The 16,203-nt window shown below is 41.5% G+C and overlaps 1 long non-coding RNA gene across 1 annotated transcript; it reads right to left on the minus strand.

Annotated features, from left to right (window-relative positions):
• Window positions 1-2,403: 2,403 nt before the first annotated feature.
• On the minus strand, window positions 2,404-11,421 carry LOC120324386. Its single transcript, XR_005565675.1, has 2 exons — window positions 11,058-11,421; window positions 2,404-10,617 (listed from the first exon to the last, which is right to left on the minus strand). It is a non-coding gene; the product is annotated as an uncharacterized LOC120324386 (long non-coding RNA).
• Between the last annotated feature and the right edge of the window lie 4,782 nt (window positions 11,422-16,203).

Raw genomic sequence — 16,203 nt, forward strand, 5'->3', positions numbered from 1 at the left:
AAATAACCTCTCCAGGGAAGCCTCAGAAGTATTGTCACTAAATAAATTTAAAACTGAACAGCTTGAAATGTGTTTACTGTAGGAAAGAGACCTGCATTTGCCCCCGGGAAAAGATATGAAATATCCTAAGGCTTCAATAGTCTTTTATCTCCATTTTTTTATCACTCTTTCCTGATGCACAGGGGAGAGAGATGATTATTTAAGCTCTTTTTTTCCCCTCTGGAGCTGTCTAGTGAAATGTGCTGACAGGTACTATCCATCGACTGTGTATTTCAGGTAATTCACAAGGCAGGCAAGTACGGGGACCCACATCCTTTGACAAAAAACACGCACATGCTGGAGGAGGAGACAGCTTCTCTTTGAGACCAAGACAACCTGTCAGCCTTTGTCATTTTCAAGGTAGACCACAAAAATTTTACTCAGACACACATCCAGACAAATGACACACAGAAAGCAGCAAGCAACAGTTTAGTCAATCCTAGGCTGTCATGGGATGCTCAAAACAAAAGGCCTTCTCTTTTCTCTTATGATCCTACTGCATCTGGTCCACGCAAAAAGAGCAGCTCTCTTCTCTTGCTATCACAAGAGCCAGGATGAAGGTTGTTTATATTGACAATGGCAGAGGGAGGGGCAGGGACAGGAGGAAGGAGAACAGGAATCTAACAAGCTAAGTCAGCTGGTAGAAGAAGGGATTCAGACAATGCCAATATCAACTTTTACACAGCACAAGAAGCTCAGTTGTTTTGGGTCTGATTTGCCATTAGCTCAAAGCTACATCCGTGTCTGGGATGGTTATGTATTGCAGCCCCCATCCTGTGCGCATCTCACAGCAGCTGTATCTGCCCTAAACTTCTACGGAGCAGGCTACAGGCTCTGATGAGGTTTTTTATAGCCTTCAGGTAAGTGCCCTGTGAGCCCGGAGAGGCGCTGTCAAGCACGATTTGAGTGAGTCACAGGGCGGCGGCTATTATGGTGAGTACCAATTACGCTGGAGAAGTTCCTTTGTGTGACACGAGGCTCAAGTGTGGGCAGGCCTTTAGGGAGATGCAGCTCCTGTCTGACCAACACAACTGTTCTGTGGTTCAGCAAGAACGAGAAATGACACGATGGCAGACACTGTTTGAGGGAGGGAGGTGTAATCCAACGTAGAGGATGCCATCAAGAACAGCAGGGAAGATAATAAAATGCACTTCAGCTACTTTTTCTTAACTTGTACAGATCTTCAATACTTCTATTAAATTACATTTGCTATCATTACTTGATTATCTGTAGGTTTTTACAGTAAATGGGAATTATAGCAAAAAAAAAAAAAAATCCAGAACTAATTTAATGTTATTACTGAGATATGTGGAGTATACAAAAGTTCTTTTCAATAGTACCCAAATGTATCCTCAGCATAATTACTTTACTACGAAGTTGTCTGCTTAGCAGTAAAGGGCTCATATTTTTTCCTCTGCATTCAGCAAAATGTCAGATGTTGTACAGATATTCTTCAGATATGAAGAGCTTGCAGGCCACATAAAACTTCAAGGAAGCAGGGGGAGAAAGAGAAATATAAATTGAAACCCCTCAAATGACATCCACACTTCCAGCTACATTCTGTAGGCCAGTTGGCAGCACATGGGAGTCAGGTAAGAGTTTATAAACTCCATTTCCAGAGGCAATCAGACAAGTAGTGCTGAGGCAGGTAGGAAGGAAAGACACTGGTCACTTCATGCATGATACTTTGGTATGACCTGCCATTACACAGTCCCTAATGAAATTTTGCTATGCAGCATTGGCAAGAGCTAGTGAGGATGGCTGGTCACTGTCTCACCTTGTTTCTTAATCTTCATGGGCTTTTAAGATAACTTACCCAATCCTGCAATTTGCAAACCAGTCATATGCTGTTGGTAAATCCAAATCTCCCATCACTGCTTGTCCTACTTTCTGGGACAAAGTCCCAGTACTGCAGTACAAAGTTGCAAACCAAGTATCGCCATTCAGGGAATAAATCTGAGCTGCAGATCAAAACCCAAGATGCTTGAAAAGGGAATATTTGATGTGGAAAAAAGATCTCACATTACAAGACCTTTGCAAGTTTGACATCAGAAATCAATCCAGAACTTTACTTCTCAGAGTATACAGGTACTCAAAACGCTTATTTCACGGTGATACCATTTTCATCCTGTATCTTAATGGGAAATTACTTGATAGCCAACAGCAGCACTATCAGAATTAGAACCAAAGTTTCAGTAATGGAGATCTCTTTATATTGAATCAAATTTGTCATTAAAATTCATCAAAGGAAAATTTCACTATCAGCAAATTTGACTGATGTACTAGAAGATTTTTCAAGCAGTACATTTAAACCAAACAAGAAAATGATGGCATATTCCAATAAATCCACCAGATTGTTGTAAATTACATATAAAAATGTTTTTTAATTAGAGGCTTGTTTTATGATAAGGTATGTTAATATTCATACTTGCTCAGGAAACATAAAGTCACAGCACATGTGCCAAAGCTCATTATAAAAGCATATGATTCAAATCATATCCTAAAAATAACAATAAATCTTGCGTTATTGCAAGTTTCTTGTAGCATATCAATGTTATAAGGCAAAACAAAATACATTATATTTTAAGAACAGCTTCATTAAATAATTGAATGAAATATTTACTGTATGCAATGGACAAATCAATAACAAACAGCTTCTCAGCTTTTCTCTTAATAACAAGTGATCCATTCTCATTCCTTTCCTCCAAAAACAAGTGATGTAAACAACTTTTCCCAAAGCTTATTGAAGTACTGATAGCAAACATCCTGAGTAAAAGATACATATTTGAGTGAAACAGATAAATCATAGGGATGTCTTTTCAGAATTTTATTACATTGTTTCACCTTCTACAGATCAAATAAGCAATTCCTTTTCTTGTAAATAAATGGCTAAGGAAAATACATAGTATTGTCTTTAGAGAATTTCTGGTGAGCACCTATTTCACCACCACAGCTTCTCACTTAGTATTCTCAATGTGTGATGACAATCTTTTTAGGAAGACATTTGGATGCTCTTTCTTCAAAAGTCCTGTATGGCCAAAAAGGCACAACTTATGAGTGAAGCCAATTGTTACTGTCACTGAATCTTTAACTTGCAATCACTGAATTTTTAATCTTGATCTAATTATCATAGGGGAAAAAAAAGAAGAATGCTATTAAGTCTCACTAATGACAAAGTTGAAACTGTAACACACATCTCTTAGTACCTACCCCTTTTCTGCTTTATACTCACCTTGTCACTGCCCACCTGAATCCTAAGGTGGCTGGCCTCACACCATATATAAGATTTTATGTACACTGGATACTTTCTCTTTGTTACACCTAAAACCAATTTTACGCAGTTGTCAGGTCTGCCTTTATTTAACTATTAGTCAGTTGACCACTGATACATTGTTTATAGCCCTCTATTGACACCTCAGATCTGTACTCCTCTGCAGTGCATCCAGTAGCTTTCCTTTTGAGCCTCTGCCATGATACCATGTTTATTGTCCTCCATGCCACATCATTTTGCTAGGGTCCTGCATTCTTCATTCCACATGAAAGAACTCTCAGCTAAATAAAAATTATGGTTACATCACATAACTGTACAAAACTAAGCAAAAGCAGAGCAAATTGTGTAACAGTCACCTGTTCATTAGGAAACTGCCCCTGCAGCTAAATAAGCTAAAGCAAAGCCCCAGGCAGGCCAAGACAAGCCCAGACAAAGCCTGAAGTCCTGAGGCTCTTGCAAAACTTCTGTGCTGTTACAAACAACAGCAACGTGTGTTACCATGAATACAGTAAATACTGAGCTACAGGGCTACACGAAGTTTGGGTGCATGACAGCCTACAAATGTAGTTCATCCTTGAAAAGCTCTATCACATAGTTACAGCCAGAGACAGGAACTTGGGTCAACTAGCCTCCTCTTTGCAATCACTTCAGTCTCACTTGGAAGTAATTAACTTATCATAATTATTACTAACAACTGTATCTATCCTGACCCAGCTGTGCTAATTGGTGACTACTGTTTCCTTCCTACCTCGAAGAAAGTCAGCCTGCTTTAAAGGTGAAAAAGTTTATAAGGTTTCTTTTGCTGGTGACTGGCTTTTCCATCTACTTTAGCCCAGTCAAGAGCATACAGGGAAATGTTTCTTTCTCTTCACAGAGGAGCAGGATCTGGCTTAATACTGAGCCACAAATGGGCCCTGAGACCTAGGGGCCAGTTGAATTAGGTTCTATTCCTGGTTCTTCAGCAGTTCCTTGCATGACCTTGGGGAAGTCACTAGTAATCTGTGACACAGGGCTGACGTTTATCCTAATAAATTGAGGCAGTATTGTCCCTTAAGAAGTTATGCCAAAGCAGTTCAGCAGCTATAGATAAAAAGTGCCATTTAAATGCATGCTTCTATTTTATTATCCACAAAAGTCACTCCAAGCCAATTTTGTCATTTCTGACATGGACCCTTTTAACTTGCACTGAAATGCTGCATCAGCCCTGAATGCTAGATCTCAGTGAACATCACCTGAAGCAAGCACTGTGTGTATGGCTGGATGAGTTGCAAGAAAGAAGCTGCCCTACCTTCCTTAATCCCATTTTCAACTGCAACACAATCATACTCTGGAAGTGAGCATTGGGATACTGTGCTTTTCATCAGCATCTTCTCAGAGAAGCCTAGAACAAAAAAATCATAATACTTCATGCCATAGCTCTTTTATTTTTCTTCACTCAGTCCTGACCTTGCTAGCTTCAAGTCAGCTTCAGAATACCTCCTGCTGTGCAGCTCCCTATGACACTCTTAGAGCAACTCCTTTGCCTCAGAAACATTCCTTCTTGTGCTCATTTCTCTTATTTTTCATTTTAGACCAGACTGAATAGAACTTTGAAACCAACAAAAATTCAGCTATGTTTAACTGAAAGTTCAAGGTCACAAACAAGGTCACAAATGTCCAATTTAATGGAATTTCATGGAGGATTTTCTCAAATTTTTGGTTCCTCCTATCCTGACTGATCCCAGCCCCTGATCATACTGTCATTTCTATTGTGCTCTAAAACAAAAATAGAGACATGCCTATATTCACAATTATTCCTCACCCTTCCCTACCATAGAAGTTTTTCTAGGAAGAAGCTTGTCAAAATATGCTTAGGTTTTCTACCCACCAATACTTGTAAATAAACTCCTCATCGGGCCTGCAAGTCAAAGTGGAGTCTTGGAGTTACCCCAGGAAAAAAACCACAACCCCCGAAAAAAACCCTCAGAAATGTTAGTTTAGGAGGGTTAGACTCCCTGGTAGGCTCAATGGAAGGTTACAAACATTGCTGTAAGCACTGAAATACTACCCCATCCTGTGTTCTGCACTGTACCCTGGTGCTTTATGCTGCTTCTGAGGTATACCCTTCAGGTCTATGGGCACCATTACATGTTCATGGATTTTCATAAATTATAAAAATCATAGCAACTGTACATTAATTATCTTATATCTCAGATTTACAGTGATCTTTATAAAAAGACAATATGCAAAGCATTCTTTACATTAGGAGAAATTATGTCAATAGGTGATTGTTTCTATTAGTGATGTTATATATGAGTGGTTTGTATTATAGCTGTAGGCTGAGTCTAAGAGTTTTCTTAGTGAAATTATTATCTGAATCTTCTGAATACCCTGATGGTATTAATCTCCTCTTTCTTCAGAATAACTCTTAAACTTACCTTCTCTTTTTAGGGTATTTGTCATCTCCAATTGCTAAAGTTTACCAGCTTAACCCATATGCTCCCAAACAAATCTGTTAGCACAGAGGCATTCAAAGCACAAAAAGCACAGACTTCAACTTTCATTCATTTTGCTCAAAACCAAACAATTCCTGAGGGCTGCTCTCAAATGGAAACAGTGCCCGATTCAGACACTCCCATGTGTTTTTCTTTACTAGAGTTTATATAGCATTTTGTTTTCCAGAACACTTTCTCTACTTTGTTTATGACAATTAATGAAACCAGGCCTGCATAGAGAGAGGGTATTTAATGTTACAGCATACAGGGTACTCAGCCTATGCTGGCCTATTCAGCACTGCATATTTCTAGCACTCTTTCCAATTTATTTCTAAGTACTTCTATTCAAAGGTCTTCTATAATTAGGCCAAATACAATCAATTCATAGAGCACCATTGTTTTCCCATGTTTCAAAGGAGTTGTTCAGCGCTGTTACATACTCTGAATTGATTGAGCATGGGGATTACTTTATCTCCAGGGGAGACGATGATCAGCATTTCCCACCCAGTTCCTGAGCTGTCTTTACTAATTTATCTTAATAACATCTTTGTGTTTTGACTCAGAAGGAAAGAGATCAAAGCAGAGAACAAGGCAGGCATACTCTCAAGATTAAAATTGGCCAGAGGCAATCAGCAGAGCAAGTAAACAGCTCTTTAGCAGTCTGAAAAAACGTGAACATTTTTGTGCTCCTGCAAGCTCTCTCCCAGTTAGCTTGGGAGGCCACATCTACTGCTCATGCTATTTCTTGTTGTCATCCCACTCCTATTGCCCTTTATCACCCTTGAACTTCATTAATGAGTAATGTTACAACCAACCTTCTGGCTCCTTAACAAGACAGCCCAGAACCATATTCCTTAAGGAAATGGGGTCATCTTACAATTACACCAAGTTTCACTTTAACCCTGAGCCCTGGCATGCTGAGGAGGACTCATGTCTCTCTGAGGTGTAGTGCTCAGTCTCCTCAGCATACAATTTTGGGGCTTTAAGGGTCAGTGTATTTCAGTGTTTCAACACTATCTCGTTTCACTTTCACAGGAATAGAGGGCTGAGCATACGGGAGGTGGGGGAGCTTACGTTCTATCTGATACTTGATATGCCTCACTTGGTACCTTGCCGTCTCTGATGGTCCTCTGTGTTCTCATCTCTCTGAGAAATGAAATTGCTTTGCTGCAAGTTAGCTCCACATCACATCTTGAACAGGACAATGCAATCAGAAGGAAAATGAGAAAGAGATTGTACTCCTTGTCTTTCTGCATGGGAGCCTGAAACATAACTCCTGCTTATTTTCTTGACTTTCATACTGAGAAGACAGAATTGATGCAAAGGAGCACACCAAAGTGTTCATTTTAGCTTCCATTGGAGCTTGGGTTTTAAAGTGAGTCTTTCAGTGAGTTCAGGAGCCACTTCAATCTAGTTTAAAAGTGATTTTACTTTTTCTTTTTTTTTTTTTTTTTAATCAATGAGCATTAGGTTTATCCTGTGCATTCATCTTGCTTAAAGGCAGAGGTGGACAGAAGCAATTCAAATTTGATTGAAAATCAATGTGTACAAATACAAGGTCATGTGGCCTGGGAACAAGAGACACACTTGCTGTGGAACACAGATTCAGATCCTGCTAAGCAGCAGTTCTGAAAATGACAGGAGGTCACAGCAGAGCAGTGCCCTGGTGTCACTAGCATCATGCTATAACAAGAGGAACACTGCTGCTACCTATATAGTAGCACACTGAACACAGAAGTGGTACACCCTCACTATTTGGTGGTGATGAGGCTGTTGCTGACACACTTGAGCCCAGACTTGGGTTTTGAAGTGTTGGAGATGTGGGAAAGATATTTGAAGTTTGTGAGTGCTGTCAGTATTGTAGGTCCTCTCATCTTTTCTCTCTTTCCCAAGCCTTGCGCACACCACAGGTGTCTTCCCTGCTAACTTGTGATGCAGTCCAGTACTAGGGAACAGAAGACTCCAGGCATCTTTTAAAGAATGACATTGGGCAGGTGCAGGTGTTCTTGTGCTAAATGTTCTTCTGAAAGGCAGAGACCAGTTCAACCAGTCCCTTCATACCTGCTGCTAAGAAAAGCAAAAAGAAGAAAGCCAGCACTAGTCCAAAGGAAGTGAGGAATCCTGTCTCACAGGACTCCCTGATGAGTGCTGCACACCAGAGCTCTGCTGTGACATGTATCCGGACAGAGGCAAGCTAAGCTTAACCTGGGAAGCTTTAAAGAAGAAACTAATCTTTCCCATGGGTCACAACCTTACTAGAAACCAGAATTTGAGAGGTCCTTCATGAAAAGCCTGTCACAGTGCTGGAAGGCAGCTCCCAGAGCACAAGTGATAAAGGAGTGAGGAATACAGACCCATGGCATGTACAGGGCCTGGGTTCAGCTCCATTCCATCACAACCTGCCATGATGGTTGAGCCATCACTGACTCTAACGTTTCCTTTACAAAAAAAAAAAAAAGTCGTATTTTCATTTTCCTTGTATGTAGTACTGCTCTAGAAAAGCTAACTTTTGTCCCTACAGATTTTATTCCTCACTCGCTTCCATCTTTCCTACTGGTGAAAATAGGCCAGAAATGTAGAAACACTAATATAAAAATGTTGCCTTCTTGAAACCACTTCTGAGAGCTAAGGAATAGGAAGTGACCAATGTCTGGCCATTGCTTTTTAACTGGCTAAACATCTAGCCATTGTTGGGGGGGTTTTTTACCAACTAAAATGCCTGTCAGATTTATCATGATATGCAGGGTTCTGCAGAATCAAACAGCCACCGGGCTCTTTGGAGTTACCACCAGACTGACTGGAGCTTCTACAGAACTAGATGAGCAGCCCTAATTAAAATTGTCCATTACAAACCAGCTTTAATCTCCATGCAAGGCATGTGTCAGCCCTATTTAACCAGGAAGGAAACTGGGCAGAGATGAAGTCAGGGTAATTAGCTCTTCTCTCTCCCCTTGATATCCCATTCATGGGAATATTTACAGAACACAAAAGTGATCAGCAAGCTTCTTAAGTCCAGAGAGTAATGCCAGATGGGTCAGCCATGCCACTGGCACAAACAGAGAAATAGTGCCCTGCTCGTGGCCTTCATATGGCTGTTTCACTCCTTTATGTGGAAACGTGGACTGTGTCTCACTTGCTACAAGGCTGGCCACACTCAGACTGGGGGAAGTACATTATCTTTCAGATACATCACCAAAACTGAAAAAAAACCCCAAACCACAGAAAATCTTATTTTTACATCTTTCATCATTCCAAAGAGCTGCATAAGTTTTGCTCTGTAAGTCTTGTACCATGAGGTATCTTTCCCAGATGTTGGACCATTTTTATGGCACTTCCTTTATATCTCAATAACTTGTGTCACTAAACACGAATGACAGCACTGAGGAAAGTTGTCCTCACCAGTTTCTATACAATGAGGTCACTTCCCTGCTAAAATCAGGGTGTATATTTCTGTGACATAAAGCTGAAACTGATGTTTCAGTCGCAGTGGGTAGGGCAATCTGAAGAACAGGCAAGCCCTTTACAAGATCTGTTTGGGCTGCCCGTTTCTGAAACATAGTTGTTCATAACACTTTCTTGGGAAATACTGTACTCAATAGGTTTTCTTTCTAGTGTGAAAAGCAGTCCTCAGAAAGTCATGTAAGCTTTAGACTTTTTCTCCCTACGGTATTAGAGAAAATAGGTGAGAACAAGGAGAAAAATTAAAAAGTCAGTAAACTGGAGGAAAAAAATAAGAAAAAGGCTTCTACTTCGACGAGCAACTAGAAGCAATTTGCAGTGACAGTTTTTGGAGTTTGTGGTTTTTTCATGGAAATCATGTGCTTGGATCTTATAATGCCAAATAGTGATGTGATATGTTGGACACCTCTACTGGATACATCTTTGCAGTATAAACTAATTTACCTGCAAATTCCCCTTGTGTGTTTGTGGGCATAAATTCTCATTCAAGGTTATATTTTTCCAACCTGTTTTGAATACTTTTGCTTTTTGAGAAAATAGAGTTGAAACAAACATCCAGCACTTTATACTCCTCCTTCCCTTAACATTATTAAGGAAAGCAGAACAGCCCTACAAACCAGAGCCATTAACCTTAACGTAATATGCCAGGTACTGGGTGGTTCAGCAGCTTCAGAGGAGGTAAAAAAGCGGGGGAAGGGGGGGAAGGCATTGTAGAAAAATGACATCTTTTTAGGTGGAAATATCCCGTTTCGAGAGCCGCTGCGCCTCGGGCGTCCGTTATTCCCTCATGGAAAGGAGGCCGCGCGCCCCCTCCCTCGCGCGCGCCGGGGGCCGGCGGCGCCACCTGCCGGCCGGCGTGCGCTCCTGCACCCTACCGCCCTCACCGCCCCCGGGCCGGGCCGCCCGGGGAGCGAGGGCCGGGCTCGGCCACCGGACCCCTTTCCTTTCCCTTCCCTTCCCTCAGTAATAAAAGCAGCATGCGGGCTGTCCGCCACACGGACCAGCTGCCTCCCCGGCCGGCGCCACCGTCGTCTTCTCGGGAACGGCGATGTTCGCTGCAGCCCATCTGAAACAACCCCCACGAACGCGGCGTTAACAGCCACGGAACGATCCGATCAGCTTTTATCCAGGGATTTGCAGTTTTATCGCAAATGCAACTTCATCACATGAAGTTGCCTATCCACACCTTCAAGCCACAGCTTACACTTCTTCCTGATTTTTTTTTTTCCTTTCTCCTCCAGCTCTGACACTGGTGCCATGGTGTTCTTTGTCTGCTTTCCCCTGACCCAACGACCCGTGCTGCTCTTCAGGAATCCTCAGCAACACCAAACCTGCTCTAGACTAACATTATATTACACGGTCATGAACATTTACCTGAAAAACAAAATGTCAAAATGTCCATTTCTGAGAGGTTTTTAAAATCCTTCTTAATTTGCATCCCTATATAGGTCCTTGAACACATTAGGCAGATCCCTTGTTCGTTTGTAAACACAGGAGAAACCCAGCTCCGACAAACACTTCTCTAACTAGAGCTCTAGCTAATGGCTGTCCTCACATCCCTTCACTCTCCCGTCACTTCAGATTACACCAGAAACCCTCACAGCAGCACTTGTCTGCTACTGCTCATTTGCCAGTGCCCATCTTGGAGCACAGAAGTGTAAATAACGGAGCCCAAATGACAAGTTATTTGTTATAGAACAAAAATGGGTGTAAGGATGTTGAACAAAAAAGGCAAGGGTACACGTGGGTTGAGAGACCTAGCATGTTGTGGCACAGGAGATGTGTACAAAGAGTGCAATTCCTGCAAGACTCACCTTTGTCAGGGAGCTCTGGTAGGTCTTTTGGAGAGCAGAAGGTGCTTTTGCCAGGTTGTGGGCTTGGATCTTTCCCCTTCTCTTACCCCACAAGTACTCTGAGGTCTCTGCTTATTCCTCTGAGAGGAACAGGCTAGCTGAAACACCAAAATACTTGACTGAGGAAGTTGGGGCTCTTCAGCCTGGAGAAGAGAATGTTGTGTGGAGACCTCATAGCAACCTTCCAGTATCTGAAAGGGGCCTACAGGGAAACTGGAGATGGACTCTTTGCCAGGAACTACAGCGATAGATCAAGGAGTAATGGGTACAAATTGACAGAGGGGAAATTTAGGTTACATATTAGGAGGAAAGTCTTTACTGTGAGGGTGGTGAGACACTGGAGCAGGTTGCCCAGGGAGCTTATGGATGCCCCAACCCTGGCAGTGTTCAAAGACAGGCTGGATAAGGCCTTGAGCAACCTGGTCTAGTGGGGTGTCTAGGGGGGTTGGGACTAGATGATCTTTAAGGTCTCCTCCAACCTCTTAACATTCTATGCCTCTATGATTTAAATCTGTGTATATTGGTTTTCATTCCCTCTCTGGGGCAGATGATAATTTCACTAGGTAATTTTCCTCTATATATGTGAGGACTAGAACTATATTGGTGAACCGAAAACATGTTTTGTCATTTGAAAATCCAGCCCAGTGTAACAGGGAAATCATCAAAACAGGTTGTGTATGTTTTACATTATCTATGCCACCTGAAAGATTAGCTATGTTGTTCACTCAGAGAGACAGAAAAATACACCAGAATATAAACCTAAAGAAGATGGTTGCAACCAATATTTCCTTTTCCTCACAGCACTCCCGAACCCTATAAATGTGAGGAGGTCCCACTGTCTCCATGAGCAGACAGCAGTATGTCCAAACCTGCTTGCAGAGCCTGAATTCATAGACGCACAACCACAAGTTTGTAAAAAATATGTCATTTTTTAAAAAAGGTGCTTAAAAAGAATGTACCTTGATCTTCTTACCTCAGATGCTATCCAAAAATGGGGGGAAAAAACCCTACTAACTTTTCAAAACAACCATGATACCAGCAACATACACTGCCATTTTGCATGGGATAAATAATGTCTACGCTTACCCCATTATGAGCTGTTATTCTGTTCTCATTGAAACTGACCACTCCAAACTATCTTGTCTCAGGAGGATCTGATTGCTGAGGCATTTTTCGAAACCAGGAAGAGGGGAAAATACATGGTCCACCATTTTGACTGTTCTGCTGATGCTAAAAGCAGCAAAGAAATTTCTGCCACAATAGTATTTAATTCTACTTGTCACTAGTATCCCCAAAGACTGTCAGAATATGTATCAGAAAAGAACAAAGACCTTGATTCAGTCAAAAAAGGAAAATGAAGTGTGGAGAGGAATAAGAAAAAAAAAAAAAGACATAGATCTCTATACCAGTCTGTTTTCCCTTTTCTTGGAAAGAAGAAATAAAAGACATGGAGAGGAAGGAAAGGGGAAGTTTCAGGTTCTGTGTAGTTACACTCCTTCCTGACACTGCATTTCTAGGCCTGATAAAGAGCCACTAGGTTAATATTCTTGACTGGCCTTTACATTGGTTTGAAGGACTATTTGGTTGTACTAACAATGATTTAGAGACAACAGCTATGAGAAGAGGAGTTCAAAGGTATCCAATTACAATCTAATTCTGCTCTGCTTAAATTAAATATGGAAAGGAATTAGTCCAGCACCCCGTCAAAGTTTTTGCTGAGGTAGATCCAGGAGTAGATTCTCATCCCTCACAACGGCAACAGACATATATCACTAAAATGGCACCAGCAATGTGCAACAGCAAATCAAGGCTGAATTTGCAGCCCTGTCCCAAAATCGGGTGGGAAAACGAAAGAAAATAATTTTTTTCCCCACTGTTTTGTCATGCACAAATAAGTCTTCTGGAGCTGCTCAGTTGAACAAGGCTTCCATGAGCACATCAAAAGATTTTTGTTAACTGTATTTGCTGCATAAGAGACAGACCAGGGGCTATGGCAGTTCTGCCTGCTACTGAGGACAGAAACCAGCCAGTCTGAACAAACTCGAGTAAGTTCAGAAACCAGTGTCAGCTTGTAACACACAGGACAAACAGTGACACATTCAGCCCTTTGGAAGACGACCCCCATGGCTATCATTTGTGGGCTGCAGCGGGTGCTTTGCCAGCAAGGAAAAAGAGAACAGTTGGAGGGATGCTAAAAGGAAATGTCGGCACTTTTGAATAGCTCCACAGTGGGAATATCACTTCTGGCAGACTGAGAATATCACCTCTTCCACGCTGCCCTGCTTTTTCCCAGCTCCCCCTTGTCATGCAAGACAGGATCCATACTGGATCAGTCAGGGTGACTAACAGAAACAGAAAAGAACATGGTAATGTCCATGGACAATGGACGACTAAGGACCTCTTTTAGAAGCTACAGTAGGAGGCAGTGAGGTCATGGGTTCATTTTGGAGAGTGGAGAGAGAAGCAAAAGTCCTGGAAGGGCAGGGAACCACAGTCATTACTATTTACTGAAGATAAGGATTATCTTTTTGGAGAGAGAAGACAGTTATGTCCTCAAGCAGCTATCTCATCTGGGAAATGACACTGTTCTAGACAGATCTAGATTTGTCTTAAATAAACTTAAATAAACTTACTTAAATAAACTTACAAAGAGACTGTGAAAAAACACAGAGTATCAGAACAAATTTAAACCATCTGTTTGATCATCTTGCAAACTGGAAACATTGTCTTTGAGAAAATAATTTTTCTTCAGCATAACAATGTACATGGATTTGACTAATATCTGGGTAAAAGGAAACTGCCACTAAGTCAGACAGAAATTACCCAGAGTACAAGTCAATATTTAAATTATTTTAAGTAATCCTTCTTCTTTCATCAGCTTATTCTAGTAGTACCCAGGAATTTAGGCTCTCTCCAGCTCCCTTCCACACCTCCCTGAGCACTTGTTCTACCCAGCACCATTCAAATTAATTGCCTCACTGTTTATCTATTTAAAGCCATCATGCACGTCCTAACTTGCCCTATACTTCCTTTTTTCATACATATTCTGTACCATCTACATTTATCCTTTCCTGAAAGGACCAAAGTTTTAAATGACTGCATTGCAATCAAAATTATTACCAGATGATAGGATATTGTTGTCTTGTCTGCATATTGTGCTTTTAGACTATTTATTATGATCCATAATGCATAGTTCAGAGAAGATGCCTGCCTATAAAGTGGAGGCACCAAACTTGTTCTTTCTTCTCCTAACTCAAAGCCCCTTAAGAGCAATTTCACTGGATTAAAATAACAAAGGAAGCAGTTCCTGTTAACGCCCACTGGCCACACTGGTAATTCAGCCTTAGCCTTTTCGAACAGCCTAACAACAATAACATTAATTTCCTAGATTAAAAAAATATTTCAATACATGTACAGCATTGCACGAATATAAAGCAACACTTTGGAAACAGTGCCAAACCTAATACATGTTGACTGTCTTGGATTTATGGATATAGAGGTTCAAAACAGAAGCAGAAGCTGTTTTCAGAATGTACTCATTGATACCCACACACCAAACCATGCTAAGTAAAATATATAAATCTTGCACAAGCAGATAATTTTCAGCGCAGTTACAGCATGGATGGGCTAGTTCAGCAGACCCAGCTAGACCCAGCCTGTGGGAGGAGGTTTCTCCCTGGCCCAGAGCCTCTTTCCTCTGGAGGAGAGAGGGAACACCTGCTCAGTCAGCATGTGGAGTTCTAACAAGCCTAGCACCTCTGCCTGCACCTGGCCTGAGCCCAACCCAAAGGGCCACGAGCTGTTGTTCAAGTGAGGAAGGGGCAAGATGCAGACACATGTCCTCTTGCACCTCTCTCTTGGTTGGGAGTGACCTTCTGCCACCATTTCAGGACAGCAGCTGTGAGTGGGTCACTCCAGACTGGGGTGCAGCTGCTTAGCATCCCAGATCAGGCCACCATGAGTTGGCTCCCAGGATCTCTCTCACCATAAGCCATGGGGTGTCCCAACATGAAGATATCATTCAACCTCCGAGAAACTACCAAACCATTTTGAACCATTATGACTCAGTCCTTCTCTCTGTCACCTCAGCATGAGGTTTTCAAGTCTTCTCTCAAAGTCTGATGTACCATTATAACCAATAAAAAAAATGAGCATGACATCACCTTAGCCAACAGAATCAGAGACACTTTGAGGCATTGTTCACAGCAACATGAAATGTAGACAGGGGTGGGAATTGGCACCATTTTCATTGCTGGTCACAGCCATCTCTTAAGTCATTCACACAATCAGGCCTGTTTCTGAAGAACCTCTGGAAAAGTGTATTTACTTAGAAAAAAATCAAATCAGGACTATGAAGCTCAACTTATTGATATTAAACACCAACACAACATGCAACAGACAGACACAGAAGCATAAACAGATGACAGCACCACAGGCTAAGTGAAACCCAAGTTAAAGAATCAGATGTTGCAGGGCTGACCATAAATTTGGAAGAAATCAGCCACAAAAATTCTGCTTGTTTGTAACTGAAGCACTGTGAGCTCCTGCTAAGAGAGTGGCACTACCAGTGAGATCTTTCCTCTTCAGGCGTTACAAGCCTATGGAGTTTTTCTTTTGATTGCTTAGTAGCAGACTAACATAGTATTATGGTGACTCTATACGTGCCGCTAGCTAATTACCAGCTACTAAGTTCAATAAATACTATACTAGTCATACAACCGAGAAACGTACACCCTTTCCTCAGGTACAAAAACCAGGGGTTGGTTTGCAAAACTGATCAATTTATCCTTTAATAGAAATAAAAATCGAAAGAAGCAGTTACCTACAAAAATTCCAGGCTGATAGTCAAATGGTAAATGCAGCTGTTGCAGCAGAAAATTTTCAAGGCCTAGGTAAACTTTGACATGCAATATCTTGTAAAAATTTGCAGTAAGCAAGGCAACAGAGCTACTGAGGAATTTGGGAGTATTTAATAGATTGAAGGAAGTTAACAAGAACACATGGTAAAGGGAAACTGAACAGTTTCAGATGGAGAAATTCTCTCCTGGGTTTGAATAATAAAGTGTTGGTTCACTTACTACAGTTACACTGGGGCCACTGCAGCATT

The sequence above is a fragment of the Pipra filicauda genome, unplaced genomic scaffold, assembly GCF_003945595.2.
Source record: "Pipra filicauda isolate LSUMZ 115617 unplaced genomic scaffold, ASM394559v2 scaffold50_size3627746_pilon, whole genome shotgun sequence".
Lineage (NCBI taxonomy): Eukaryota > Metazoa > Chordata > Aves > Passeriformes > Pipridae > Pipra > Pipra filicauda.